The sequence below is a fragment of the Acomys russatus genome, chromosome 12, assembly GCF_903995435.1.
Source record: "Acomys russatus chromosome 12, mAcoRus1.1, whole genome shotgun sequence".
Taxonomy (NCBI): Eukaryota; Metazoa; Chordata; class Mammalia; order Rodentia; family Muridae; genus Acomys; species Acomys russatus.
Window position 1 is genome coordinate 19,673,789 of NC_067148.1, and position 15,335 is coordinate 19,689,123.

Consider the following 15,335-nt stretch of genomic DNA (forward strand, 5'->3'; position numbering starts at 1 on the left):
CATGCCTGACAGGATTTGGACTGTTCACAAAAACTGAGACGGAGCAATTATGCAAAGCACGTTGAGAGAGCTGTCTTCCTCACTGTCAGCTCATTCAATGAATCCAGGCACGTTCCAGCCGTCACATCCAGCTTCCATCCGTATCCTGCGCGTGGTAGGGCTTTTTCTCAGTTCTTTAGAATCAGCTGACACAGCATTCAAGAGTTTGCTCACAGTGAGGAGTATGGCGATGCTGAGGTTCGTTTTTCTGATGCACTTTGGGTTCCTGTGGCTGTGAGTACTACGTGGCTGACACAGGGCAGATCAAGAAAGTAAGGACTACAGGAGATAGATTGTGAAGGGACACTGATGACTCAGAGAGGTGTGCGTCCACGTGGCTGAGAGCTTACTGAGCCTGCGTGTTAAACCACAGCCCTAACTATAACCAGCCATAACGACTCATAGGTACAATTAAATACACTGTACAGCAGGGAGAGAGTGAGTGAGTGAGTGAGTGAGGGAGGGAGGGAGGGAGGGAGGGAGTGAGGGAAGGTGGGAGGGAGGGAGGGTGGGAGGGAGAGAGAGAGAGAGAGAGAGAGAGAGAGAGAGAGAGAGAGAGAGAGAGAGAGAGAGAGAGAGAGAGACTGACTCTGGTGCTGGGGCGGGATAACGGGAAAGCTTCATAAAAACCAACATAATGAAGAAACAAGTTGACAAAGAGGAAGACTGGAAAACACCTCCAGCGACTAGATCCCACAGCTGTTTCCGGTGCACAGTCACTCCAGAGTGCTGGAATGTGCTACATAGCTTAAATGCACACCTGGAGATAGAGGCAGGAGGATCAGGAGTTCAACGTAACCCTCTACTAATAGTAAGCTCAAGGCCAGCCTAGGCTATAAGATATCCTGTCTCAAAACAAAACAAAATAGCAAACCAACGTACACCCAATGTGCAAATGGCCCAGCTGTGTTGCACAAGTGCCCTGTCCTTTGTACCGTGGGACCATTTAAGTTATTGCACTCTCTTTGTTCTAGCATGCTCCTCCTCCCTTGAAAGTGTCTATTTTTTATTTGCACTTAATTCATGTTTAATACTATGTTTGATCCTTCCAGGCTCTTTAGGAATGCCTTTTACATGTTTCATTGAGTTTTAAAGTATTTTATTAGCATATATTAATTACACATAATAATAGGTTTCATATTTTATACACATGTACAGTGTAGTTTGATCAAACTCATCCCTATTACTCTTTCTTGCCTTCTTCACACTCATCTTTCTTTCTTTCTTTCTTTCTTTCTTTCTTTCTTTTCTTTTTCCTTTTTTCGAGACAGGGTTTCTCTGTGTAGCCTTGGCTGTCCTGGACTCACTTTGTAGACCAGGCTGGCCTCAAACTCACAGTGATTCACCTGTTTCTGTCTCCCGAGTGCTTGCGCCTCTACGACTGGCCTACTTCTCCTTTTACTTTGATGGTTTGTATTTGTGTGTGTGTATAACCCAATCAGTTTCATTAGGGTTGCTTGCAGGAGGAACAAGGTCACCTTAGCAGAGGCTACATCCACCCCCCAAAATGTCTTTTCCTCCCCTAGCAACCATCAACTGCCTATACATCCTCAGGGAGGAGAGGGTGCTCATGAGCATCCTCCCCCACACCCTGCTTTATGATGGGATGCACTCACTCTTCTGTAGCTCTTGTTCAGGTAATTACGGCTACTCTGAGTTCAAGAGCATAACAGCCGGGTTGTGTTTAGAAGCCTGAGCCCCCAACGTTCTATCCCTTCCTCCTGCTCTTACATTCTTTCCTCCCTCTTTTCCATGACGGCCCCTGAACCTTGGAGGTGTATATTTAAGCAATGGGTCATGTTGCATGATTATTAATATTATTAATATTCCTTAATCAGCTTTATATACAAATAACCACACAGAGAAACTATACCTATCTGACTAGCCTAGAGCACAATGCTGCACAATAATTACTCTATCCTAAACCTCCAAGCTAGTATAATTTCCTCCCATTCAGATTTCCCACTTTATACTTGCTTTTTACTCATATTCTAGGTCCACTTCACTTCTTCTAGTGTTTCCTGGTCCTCTCCACGTGCACCTGTTCTTCCTGCTCTTTCTCTGGCCCTCACTGGACCTGGATGTTCCACCCTGTTCTCTGTATTGCTCAGCACTGGCTAGTTGGCCTTTATTGGCAACACAGAGAATAAATGGTGGCATGTTTACACAAACTTGAGGCAGGAGATACTTAGAATAAACAGATTGAAGCCAGATAGTGGAGTAGAGAAGATAGCATTTGAATGAACAACGGTACAAGAACATTATGCCAACAGGGTCACGTTGTAGTACTCTGGAGTGTGTGTGCACCTCATGGAACTTGGAGGCATTTAACTATTACTTACTCTCATCATTTTTACCAATTGTAAGTGTGCTGGTTGGTTTTTTGTTGACCTGACACAAACCTAGACATACGTGGGGAAGAAGGACTCTTGATTGAGAATATGCCTCTGTAAAACTGACTTGTGCAGGCAAGTCTGAGGGGCATTTTCTTGACTAATGACAGATAATGGAGAATTCAGCTGATTGTGGATGGTCCTTAGTTGTATAAGAAAGCAGGCTGAGCATCCCATAAGGAGCAAGACAGCAAGCAACCATCCTTCATGGCTTGTGCTTCAGTTCCTGCCCTGACTTTTTTCAGTGATGCTTAAGCGAGACAAACCTTCTCCTTCCCAAGTTGCCTTTGGTCATGGTGTTTTTATCTAAGCAGGATAAACCCTCAGTAAGGCTTTACAGAAGTGGTTCTCAGCCTTCCGAATGCTGCGACCCTTTAACACAGCCCCTCGTGTGGCGACCTCCAGCCACAAAATTATTTCATCGCTACTTCATAACTGTCATTTTGCTACTGTTATGAATCATAACGCAAATATAGGATAGGCAACCCCTGTGAAAGGGTTGTTCGACCTCAAAGGTGCTGTGACCCACAGGTTAGGAACCATTGCTCTACAGTTACTGCTGCTCACTGCAAAAAGAATTTGCTTTGATCAAAGCTGACAGCAGTCTATGGGCAGAAGCATACCTAGTTAGAAAACAACGTGTCAGGCTGATTCATGCATCTCTGTCCAATTCGTTGTTTCTAGGACATAAGGACCTTGAACTTCTCTAGAGATGCCCATCAAACACGGATAATAGCGAATATTAATGATAATAGCAACCAGAGGAACGCCACCTTTCATGAGGTGGGTGCATAAATAAGTGTTACCATCTCATAGTGGGTGGTGTGTGCATTTATGCATGTGTGTGTTTTCGGGGTGTGGGGAGCTGAGGCCTGCTTGCTACAGCTATTTCTGCTTTTACTTCCTTGGATCTCCGCTAAAAAAAAAATAGTTAGTAGCAAACTATTAGAATACTGAAAATCTGTGAGTGAAATAAGACACAGTGTTGTGGTCCAGCACTTTTGAGGCATCTGTGGTGCCTACAACTGTGCTATGGATTTGGGGCCTAAGAGGAGGCAGGGTATGCTTCTGGCTGAAGACATTGAGGAAGGTTCCAATGGGCAGGGCTGTGCATTGTTCAGTGGGAACCCCAAATCAGTGAGTGACTTGAGCCCAAGCTCAAGGCATCAGATGGCCTGCACAGCCCTCCCTTCGGCAGAATACTCTTGGTGGGGGTGTTGGAATCACCACTCGCCACTCGACAGCCAGATACACTGGGAGCAGATGGGACTTATGAGAGACATGGCTGGCAGCCATGATTGGAGAGCCGACTGTGTGACTCACACTCCCTAAGTAAGAATAGATGGTGGTTCCTGCTGGCTGGGAAGGCTCCCAGAGAAAAGAAAAGAAGAAGGCAGTGTGCGGAGGTTGTGGATTTATCCCTCCAGAAGGGTCTAGGCCCTTTTCACTTTGTGTGGGGCTACTTTCTGTGCCCTGGACTCCAGCCTAGCACATTACACCTGCACAGTCACGCCCTTTCTAGTGGTCCAGTCTGTGATACCACGCTTCCAGCGACAGAGGCAGGGAGAACAGAAGTTCAAGATGAGCCTGGTTTACATAGTGAGCTCAAGGCTAGCCTGGTCTACAAGAAACGTTTTTCAAAAACACAAAACCCAGCTTACCAACCAAGCAAGACCATTTTCCCTCCAGTGAATGAGCAGCTTCCCTTAAATGGTGGTTTTAGAGACCAGAGGCAAGATCGCCTCGGATTCTCTGGGGCTCAAAGTCAGCCTTTTTGAACCTGGCACAGGGCAGGCTCAATAATGAGGTTCTGGGGCTGCATCCTAGTGTCTGAATTTCTCCCCATTCCGGGAAAAGTCTCTATGCTCTGACTTCACATTATGCCTTAGTGACTAGACTTGGGGGCTACCCATGCTGGTCCTCAAAACTCCCTTAACTTCTATTAGGTCTAGGAGAGCAGCCAGACCTTCCAGGAGGAGGTCTGAGCCGCAGGATTGACGGGTGAGCACACAGCGCCCTCTTGTGTCTCTAACACAACTCACAAGATGCTTTCCTGCAGGCTCAAGGACAGCCAGCTGTAAGGTTTGGTAGGTTTGCTTAGCTTTAAAGAGACAGAACCTTTAAAGAGACAGAGCCTTGCAGCCAAGACCCCGAGGGAGGGTAGGAGGAACAGAAGGATACGAGTGATGGGAGAACAATTGAGTTGTAATCTGAATAAATTAATACAAAGAATAAAAATAAAGGCAGAGCCTCACAAGGCAACCCAGTTGGCAAAAGATTCATGGTAATCCTCCTGCCTCAGCTTCCCAAGTGCTAGTATTACCAGCCTGAGGGACCATGTATAGCTTAGAATTAAACCTTATCTTTTCTTGTCTGCCTTTTCTGTTTCATTCTGAAGCCTTTCACAGCCCTTAAGCCTGTAAGGCTCAGAAGCAGAGAAAGAGACAAAGGGAGGAGAGAGAGATGGGGGTGGAGAGAGAGAGAGAGAGAGAGAGAGAGAGAGAGAGAGAGAGAGAGAGAGAGAGAGAGAGAGAGAGAGAGAATATGAGTGAGTAGAGAAAAGATACACATTTACAAGCCAGTTTCCTGGGATGTCAGCAACAGCAGGGAATTTTGTGAAGTTGATAGCGACAGCTATCTTTAGGGAGCTGATTCCAAAAACCAGCTGCTGACCACAAATGGAACCAAAGACTAGAATGCTCTGCTCTCAAAATGAAAGAAATCCCACGATGGATTTCAGGTTCTGTGGTCTGTATCCAAACGCTAGAACCACATCTCATCAAGCTTCCACCTAGCACTGTGGAGTCCATACACCCAGACACAAGGGCTCCCTTGCCTTTCATTCACAATCCCCTCCGAGAAAAGCTTGCAGTTGGAGGAGGTGGGTCCTGCTCCTTTGTGAACACACCGAGAGTGCCGGGGTACCAAAATGTTCAACCTAACTCAAAGTGACTTTCAGACAATGGTTTCATACTGTGAAAAGCATTGAAAAAATTAGTGAGGGGTCCATACGTTTAAGATCTTAGGGAAAGCTGAGCTTAAAAGATAGCTTTTTAAAATTGTTGTTCAACACTCAAGCTAACAGTTAGCTGCTGCCCACACACAGTGGACATACCATGAAGGGAAACGTATGTTGTCTGTAGGCTTAGGAGAAAGTTTGATACGCTGTTATTCGATCGTGTACCTAAGCAAGGCCCCTAGGCGACGAAGAAACCAGATTCTTCTAGACACCAAGGCTATCAAAGCTGCCACATACTTTCTGTTTCCTCCTTAAACTATTAAACTAATCAAAGAAATCTATGTCAATGCAGCGGGCTTGTATCATTTAGGTAAAACTTTTATTTGACTTATTTATATTTGATATGGTCAGATGCATCATGTAGAGTACCTCAACCTCCACAGATCCTTACTGCCCTAAGTCAGATCCCCTATACTGTGTCTTCTTACGCAAAAACTTTTAAAAATTGAACAGCTCGTTGTGGCGGTCCAGTGAGCTCTAGCTGCGGAACTGGAACAGTGTGCATAATTCGCTCGCAACCCGGCCAATGTCGGCTGCCCAGGTGTCCCTACAGTAGTGCAGCTGTCGACACCACTGGACTCTTCTAACTAGTCTTTTTTTTTTCTTTGCTGTATCTCCATCAACCAAAGATCTTGTATGCAAAAGCTCTGGGCCTCATGTTCAGGACTGATGGCCCCTCTCTCAGTGTTGAACAGGCGGATAGAGTACTAATGACTGGACTCAAGGATAGAGGAACTGGGTGTTAAGGGACAAGAAACACGGGTATACAGGACGTTAGCGAACTCAATCACCAATGCAACACCACCTGAGATGTGATTCTCACAGCACAACACCTCTAGAACCAATGTTTTTTCTTACTGACCAAAAGCATGTGACTGATCCCTTAGTACAAATGAGGACATTGATGTATTGCTTTAGTGATTCTATGCCATGAGTAGACAGAAGACGTCCACAAAGCATATCAAGTGTAGACGGCTCATTGTGATGTAACCTGCACTGGGACACTGTGAGTTCAAGCAAGCCTGAGCCGGAACACTGAAATCTCTCTCAAAAAAGTGAGATTGCTCTGGTGGAAGGCTCAGCTTAACGATTGCGCTAAAATAACTAGACATTGTCAGGACATTCTTAGAAAAGATAAAGACCTGATATAGCATGCTTTACTTCTTCATAAAATGTGGGGACCGACGAGACGGATTGACAGCCGGAATTTCCACAGTCGGTGGCACTGTAAACCAAAAACAAACCTAACAAACACAACAACAACAAACAAACAAACTCAAAACAAAAACCAAAACAAAAAAAGTTATAGGAGATTGTGAGCTCTATCTCTTGTGAGTGGGTAGAACGAACTCTTACCCATGGAGCCATCGTTCCCCCCTCATGAGAGTTTTGTTTCTGTAATTTTTATGTGTGTACGCGTTGTTCTGGTATAGTGAGTGTATAATGTTTATGGCTACACATGAGGCTAAAGGTGGCATTAAGGTGTCCTGGGACCTGGATTATAGCAATGTAACCTGCTTAGTGGATGTGCTGGGACCAAACCTGGATTCCTCTGAAGGTAGCAATACGAGTCTTAACCAACCGAGCTGTCTCTCCACTACATTTTGAGAGCTTTTGATTGTTTGAGGATGGATGATATGATTACTCACAATAAGTCGCTTCAGAAGTATATCTAAGAGTGGAGGAGATGGTTCAGCTCAACATGTAGGGTACGCTCACAAGCCTGAGAACCCCAGTTAAAATCCCAAGACCATGTGAAAACTGACATATGTTAGTGCGGCTTTAAGCGCACTGTGTTGGTGGTGGTAGGTGGTGGCTTGGGGAGAAAGGTGGTGGATTATATAGGCTAGTAGTCGCTTGACTTTAGCCCCCGGTCCAGTACGGAGACTCGTATCCAGGAACATAGGAGAGAATGTTAACAGTGTCAGGACAGCCAAGATTTTCTTTGTAGGTGCAATCAGAGGACTGCATACAACTGTGTACCGTGGAGTTTAGCACCACCACACAGAACGTATGAACCCACATAAATGTACAAAGCATATATCTCTAACACACCACACAACAACACACACACACAAGGTGCTAATAGTCAAACAACCAAGCAAAACAAACAACCAGCTATTGCAATGCATATAATGAGCCATGAGCGCTGGGTGTCCGGGCGCTTCAATCGTAGCTACTGAGGAGGCCGATTGGCACAGATACACAAGGCTGAAGCCCGGCTTATCCGCGACAGGTGAGGGACGTAAGAAAACTAAGTCAGGACTTTTTCACCTAAAATAAGTCAGTGAAAAAGAAAAGAAGCACGGGATGATCCCTTCCGTGTAGGGGAGCTGCTCCCAAGAACCGCAGTGAAGCCCAGGTCCAAGCCCAGTTACCCCACCGCAAAAATCTGAAAGTTTATTTCTCTCGTGGTACAAATCCCTCCTTCTTCTCCTCAAAGTAAGCAAATACTTGAAGGCCTGAGGAAAGACGAATTAAATAATCTTCGTGACGAGAGAGCAAGGTCATGAAAATTATGCCTGATGGTTAGGATTGACCGAGGAATCCTCGGCGAGGGGCTGAGGTGCTGCAGACGAAGAATGCCATGCCTGACAGGATTTGGACGCTGTTCACAAATAACTGAGCAGAGCAATTATGCAAAGCACACGTTGAGAGAGCTCTTCCTCACTGTCGCTCATTCAATGAATCCAGGCACGTTCCCAGCGTCCATACCAGCTTTCCATCCATCGCGGCCGTGCGTAGGGCTTTTTGCGAGTGTCTTATATCGCTGCACACACATCAAGAGTTTGCTCACAGTCTGCGGAGGTATGGCGATGCTGTGAGGGTTCGTTTTTCTGATGCCACTTTGGTCCCTGTGGCTGTGGTACTACGTGGCTGACCCAGGCGATCAAGAAAAGTAAGGACTACACAGGAGATAGATGTTGAAGGACACTTGATGACTCAGACAGGGTGTGCGTCCAGCTGCTGAGAGGCTTACTGAGCCTGCAGTGTTAACCATCAAGCCCTAACTTATAAACCAGCCATAACGACTCATAGTACAATTAATACCATGTCAGCAGGGAGAGAGTGTGAGGATGAGTGAGGGAGGAGGGAGTAGGATGGGAGTGTAGTGAGGGAAGGTGGGCGGGAGGGAAGGTGGAGGCAGGGGCGGAGAGAGAACAAGATACGAGAAGAGGATAGAGAGAGAAGAGGGATATGAGAGAGCCGGAGAGAGAACTGAGACTCTGGTGCTTGGCGGCGAGATAAGGGAAAAGCTTAATAAACCAACATAATGAAGAAACAACGTTGACAAAGAGGAAGACTGGAAAACACACACTCCAGCGGAACTAGATCCCAAGCTTTTTTCGGTGCACATACTCCATGATGCTGGAATGTGCTACAGACTTAAATGCACACCTGCAGATAGAGGAGGAGATCAGAGAGTTCACGTAACTCTACGCAATAGTAAGCTCAGGCCAGCCTCTAGCGTATAGCATTATCTGTCGTCAAACAAAACAAAACTCGCCAAACCAACGTACACCAACCCACTGTGCAAGATGGCCCAGCTGTGTTGCACAAGTGCCTGTCCTTTGTACCGTGGGAACACTTAAGTTATTCACTCTCTTTGTTTAGCATGCTCCTCTCCCTTGAAGAGTGTTATTTTTTATTTGCACTTAATTCATGTTTAATTACAGATGGTTGAGTCTTCCAGGCTCTTTAGGATGCCCTTTACTGTGTTCATGGTTTTAAAGAATTTTGTTTGTTGTTTTATTTGTTAAAAAAAAATACTATTTAATTACAAACATAATAACTAGGTTCATATATTATAGAAATGTACAGTGTATTTGATCAGACCTCATCCTAGATTACTCTTTCTCGCCTTGCTTCACACTCATCTTCTTCTGTCTTCTTCTTTCTTTCTTTCTTTCTTTTCTTCTTTCTTTCCTTTTTTCGCAGACAGTGGTTCTCTCTGGTGAGCCTTGGCTGTCCTGGACTCACTTTGTAGACCAGGCTGGCCTCAACCACATGATGTCACACTGTTCTTGTCTCCGCGATGCTGCGCCTCTAGCGACTGCTACTCTCCTTTTATCTTTGATGGTGTGGTATTTGTGTGTGTGATAAACACAGTTTCATCGGGGCTTGCAGGAGGACAAGGTCACACCTTACAGAGGCTACATTCCACCCCCCAAACATGTCTTTTCCCTTCCTCCATAGCAACCCATCAACTGCCTACTACATCTCAGAGGAGGAAGGGTGCATCAGGAGCATCCTCCCCCACACACTCCTGGCTTTCTGATGGGTGCCTCGATCTTTCTGTAGGCTCTTGTTCAGGAATTCGGCTACTCTGATTCAAGACATAACCAGCCGGTGTGTTTAGAAGCCTGAGCCCCAACGTCTAAATCCCTTCATCCTAGCTCTTCACTTTCTGTCCTCCTCTTCTCCATGACGGCCCCCTGAACTTGGAGTGTTATTATGGTATTAGCAATGGTTTCATCTGTGCGACATGCGATTATAATTTATATTTAACACTAGACAATACCACCACAGAGACAGATAACTACTATCTGACTAGCCCTGAGCACAACGTCGCACAACATAATTACTTATCCATCACGAACCTCCACGACTAGTCATAATTTCCTCCCATTCAGGGACGTTCCCCACTTTAACTTTGCTTTTGTATTTATCATATCTACTAGGTCCATTTCACTCTTCTAGGTTTTGCGTCCCCTCTCCGAGTGCACCTGTTCTTCCTGTCTTTCTCTGTCTGCCCTCACTGGACCTGGATTTCAACCCTGTTCTTGTTTGTCAGGCACGGCTAGGTTGGCCTTTTGGCAACACAGAGAATAAATGTGGCATGTTTTACACAAACTTGCAGGGAGATACTTAGAATAAACGATTGAGCCAGCATAGTGGAGTAGAAGCTAGCATTTGAAGCACAAACGGTACAAGACATTATGCCAACAGGTCCGTTGTAGTACTTGGATGTTGGGGTGCACCCTCATGGGAACTGAGGCATTTTACCGATTTACTTACTCTCATATTTAGCCATCCATTTGCTTACATGTATGTGGGTTGGTTTTTTGTTGATTAAGACCCAAACCTAGACATACGTGGGGCAGAAGACTCTGTGCTTGAGAATATGCCTCTGTAAACGACTGACTGCTTTGTGCAGGCACGTCCTGGAGGGGATTTTTTGACTATGACAGATAATGGCAGCATTCAGCTGATTGTGGTATGGTCCTCTAGTTGTATAAGAAGCAGGCTGACATCCCATAAGAGCAAGACAAGCACAACCATCCTTCATGCTGTGCTTCATTCCTGCCCTGACTTTTTCAGTGATGTCTAAGCGATACAAACCATTCGCCTTCCCAAGTTTCCTTGGTCATGGTGCGAGAGAGAGAGGAGAGAGAGAGAGAGAGAGAGAGAGAGAGAGAGAGAGAGAGAGAGAGAGAGAGCTATAAACGTTGACATTACAAGGGTCTTGCAGATAATTACACATAGAAATAACTCCTTAAAAACTCAGAACATAAAAGAGGAGTTCTCTACTTGGATCTAATGATTGGAGGAAGTGGCTTACCCCTTGCCTCATTTCACTTTTCCCCTCCTTCTTTACACACACCTGGGATCTTATTGTGGTTATATGAGTGGACGAACAAACCCAGCTTTAAATCACTATATTTGTGTGTGTGTGTGTATTGTATATTATGTATATGTATAATATCTATTGTATATTATATAATATATATGACTTATGCAAAATATAGATTATGTGTATATATATGCACACATATATTTAATATATATGTGTGTGTGTATATAATGTATACACGCACACACTGTGTGTGATGTGGGTTTGTGAACATAAGTGTAGTGCCTGTGGAGGCCACAAGAGGGCATAAGGTCCCCTTGAGCTGGAGTTACAGGTGGTTGTGAGCCTCCTGATGTGTGTGCTGAGAACCAAACCTGGGTTCTTCACAGAAGCAGTGCATGCTCTTAATCCCTGAGCCATCTCTCCCACCTATGGGTCACTAATTCCTAGTGAAGACGAGTTTACTACTACTAGCTTTCTCCTTATGCTTACATAAAAACATTCTTAGCACTGAATATGGTGACATATACGTGGAGTCATACCACTGAAAAAAGTGAGGTCAGAAGATTTTAAGTCTTAAGTCACCTGAGCTATAATAATGACACTGGGTCTCTAAAAACCCAGCCAGCCAGCCAGGCAGCCAGCCAACCAACCAACCAGCCAGCCAAAATAACTCAAAACAGCCAACAAAACAAACAAAACCCCTAAGCAACAAAACCTATAAGGTCATAGTATAGAAAACTGTGCCCTTTGGCCGACACCCTGGATTTGAGCCTATCTGGCAATGCAAAGCCATTCAAGAAGCCTTGCCCACAGGTGGGTGGCTTCTTTTCCTTTGCCACTAGGAGTGATCTGGCCTTCTGCTTCAGGCAGACACAGCCTCAGGTAAAGCTTTTGCAAAATCTGGGCAACCTTTTTGAACCACCAGGCCAGCTCTATTGCAGGCTGACCAGCGTAAAGCAAGAGCAAGGCGCTACGCCTGCACCCTGTCCTCTGGGAGACTCCCTGGCAGTTGAGCAGGGCTGGCCTCCTCTGCACCTGGTGTAAGCAGAGTCAGAAGCCTGCAGAATGCATCTGTTCCAGGCACCTTCTGCACAGCTCCCAGCAGTGCCCTGGGTGAGACAGGCTGGTCAGAAAAACTCAGCTATATCTTAATATGAACTAGTATTGCCCCAAAACACAAGAAAGTATTTCTAAGATTTTCTACGAGTATTAAAGAGCAAAGGGTAGTGATGACACCCGCTTACATCTCTGGTGCTTTTTTTTTTTTTTTTGAAAGCAAGGAGCCAGAGGAGAGACCAGACAGACCAAGAATGAAAAGAGAGGATTCTGGGATGTTTAATTTAGCTTACATGCTGCCTAGTCTTAGCTGAAGTTATCACTTGTACTTTGTAGACTAGAAAAAAAACCAGAAGGCTGAGAATGTTAGCCAGGTCACACAATAGGTATTAAATCCAATTCTAGATTTATCTAATGCCAAAGCTCATTAAATATCATAATCTTCAATCCCTGCCTCTGGCCTACAGAGGTCAAAGATAAAATCCATGAAGTGTAAGAACCAGGAAGCTGAGTCATAGAAAGGTCTCCACACTCACGGAACACTTCAGACAATCTGGACTCCTTGTACCACAGCTAAGTCTATCTTGCTTCCCTCAATAAATAATAATGAAAAATCAGTAAAGCATCGAACTCATGGGAAAGCCTGATGCTCTTCATAGGCAGACCCTCATGAGGGAGCTTAGCCCAGAAGCAAACAGGTGGCTAACAGCAGTGCTCCCGAGGCAAGCATACGCTCATGACCCTTGGCTCCCCATAAAGGTAGAAGCACATCTTTTCCAAGGGGAACTCTGTTCTTCACGACATCTGTTAAGACTCTGCCTTCTGCAGGACAGTTTGCAAGAAAGAATTCACTAAGTGTCTGAACCGTTGGGCAGTTGCTACATTTCATGTTGGGATCCCTTTAGAAATGGGGAACTTTACAGGACATGGCATATACCACAAACTCTGGGGCTCATTACTGATTACTTTGTGAAATCATTTAGTTCACCAACACCAATCACAGGTCAAGGTTCTTATCTTCTGAAACTGTAACCAAGTAAAACACAATGTAGTTAATTATCTTTGACATTATCTACTAAGGGCCAGGGGAACGTCAATATAAATGTTCCTTGAAAACTATAAACAGAAAAGCTCTTTTACCTTATATAAAGTTAATTATAAGCCTGGTCTTAATCATTCTCTTTATTGATTTTACTCATTACATAGGGGTAATTTGTCAAAGCCAGTTATTAAAATCTTAATGCAAAACAAATGGCTGTAAGTCGAACAGACTAGAAGATTGCCTGCAAAACCTTTACAAAACAGAGCTTCTGTGTTCATGCTGAGCTATGGCGTTGCGTGCTGCTCTCAAGTTCAAGAGCCTAGAGGGTTTCCCATAGTTTGATTCCTATCATAGTTTTTAACTAAGTCTCTTGTGTGCTTCCTTTATAAAGCTGTACAATTTCTAAAACTAGGGGGGAAAACATGGGTTCCTGCCAAGAAAATGAATGGTAATTATTTCTAAATCCAAGAGAAGCAAGACTGAATTTCACAAAACCTCATGAATTCAAATATGCTTAGGAACAATCAACCCCTACTATTTTAATGCAAAAGTAGCAACAGATAATATGCAAATGAGATAGGGTTCCAAAAAAACTTTATTTATAAAAATGAAGTGACAAGGATGGGGAGTGCATACTCACCAGTTCCTGTTCTACTTGATTTGTTATGTGAGCTCAGAAAGCAGTGTCTTCTGGGAATGACCAAAAAAGCTTAGTGTATAAATGATGACAAAGACTTCTTTCCCTTTCTTTCTGGGCTTTCAGCTTTGCACAGGGGTAGCTGGGCAGGCCATATGTATGTGAGGCTTCTGAGTTGGGACGGTATAAACAAAGCTTGGCCACAATGCAAAGTGACATTGAGTCAGTGTGTGATTGATTAGATGGGGTGACGTATGTTGGGAAAGCTGCTTTGTTAGAGCCATGAATCTGTTCTAGAAAAATCAGGAAGTCGTGGCTTCAGAAGAGAATGAGGAAAGGGACAATTAAGAGGGGGGTTGACATGAGCAAGGGTGATGGGGTTCCAGGAGACAAGAAAGAGTAGCTTTGTGAATTTTAAGCCATCAGTCAATGCAGGGCAGTGGTTTAGAGACCCCGTGTCTAGCTTGGCTCTGAACTCTCTGACTTTCTCAGGCAGGCTCCTCACATTTGCTCCACCTGTTTAGACAGTGGGCGAGGGGGATAGGGCATACACCAGTGTTGGGGGGGCACAACTCAAAACATGTCAAGTCCCAACAAACACCTGGTCTGTAGCTACAGCGCCTGCTATGTTAGCAAAGCAGGGCAGCTGGGGAACTATTTGAGGGCACCTGGGCTGAGCTGGCAAATGCCCTTCACAGCTGAAAATTGACAAGTAGAAGGAGGCAACTGGCAGCCTGTCCTTTAATGATACAAAACTCCTAGTGAAGAGTTTCCAGTCACAGCTGATGCCGAGTTCTTTTTAAAAATAGAAAACTAACTCTTAAGAATGTGGTACCATTCACAGCTCTCCTCAGCAGTATAGAATGCAATATACACTAAACTTTTGCCTGCTTTTTAATTCCATCACTTGGGAGGCACAGACAGGTAGATCTCTGTGAGTTTGAGGCCAGCCTGGTCTATATTAAGTGAGTTCAAGGCCAGCCAATGCTATACATAGCAAGAACTTGTCTCAAACAAACCAACCAACCACAAACAAAAAACCCGAAGTCCTCTAAACATCAGTGTAAAGTATGGTGGGTACATTTTAAGGCTACAGGAGCCGGAAGAGCATGGGGACCCAGCAGTCATAGGCTTGAGAACACTGGCAAGATGATGGTGGCTTGGAGTGTCGAAAGCGAAGCAACTGGGAGTGGTGGTGAATTTGTCCCTGTCACAGGCAAAACCAAACCAAACCAACCAAGAAAACAAAACAAACAAACAAACAAAAAAACCTGTTAATTTCCTTCTTCCCAAATTGGCTTATTTACCGGAACTTAGATATGACTGCTAGTTACAGAAACTCGAGGGAGGGGAGAGGTAACAGGGGAGAGAGAGGTGGAGGGAGTGGAGAGAGAGAAAAGGGAAATTTGGGGTGACAGGACCAACTCTTTAAGATTCTTCCCAAACTCATACATAAATAAGTCATCCTACTCTTTTTAAAATTCAGGAGGCTGTGGCTGACTCGAGTCAACAGGAAAGTAGCCAAAAAGCTTCCCAGCTGCTGTCAATCTTCCCAGCTGCTGTCAATCTTT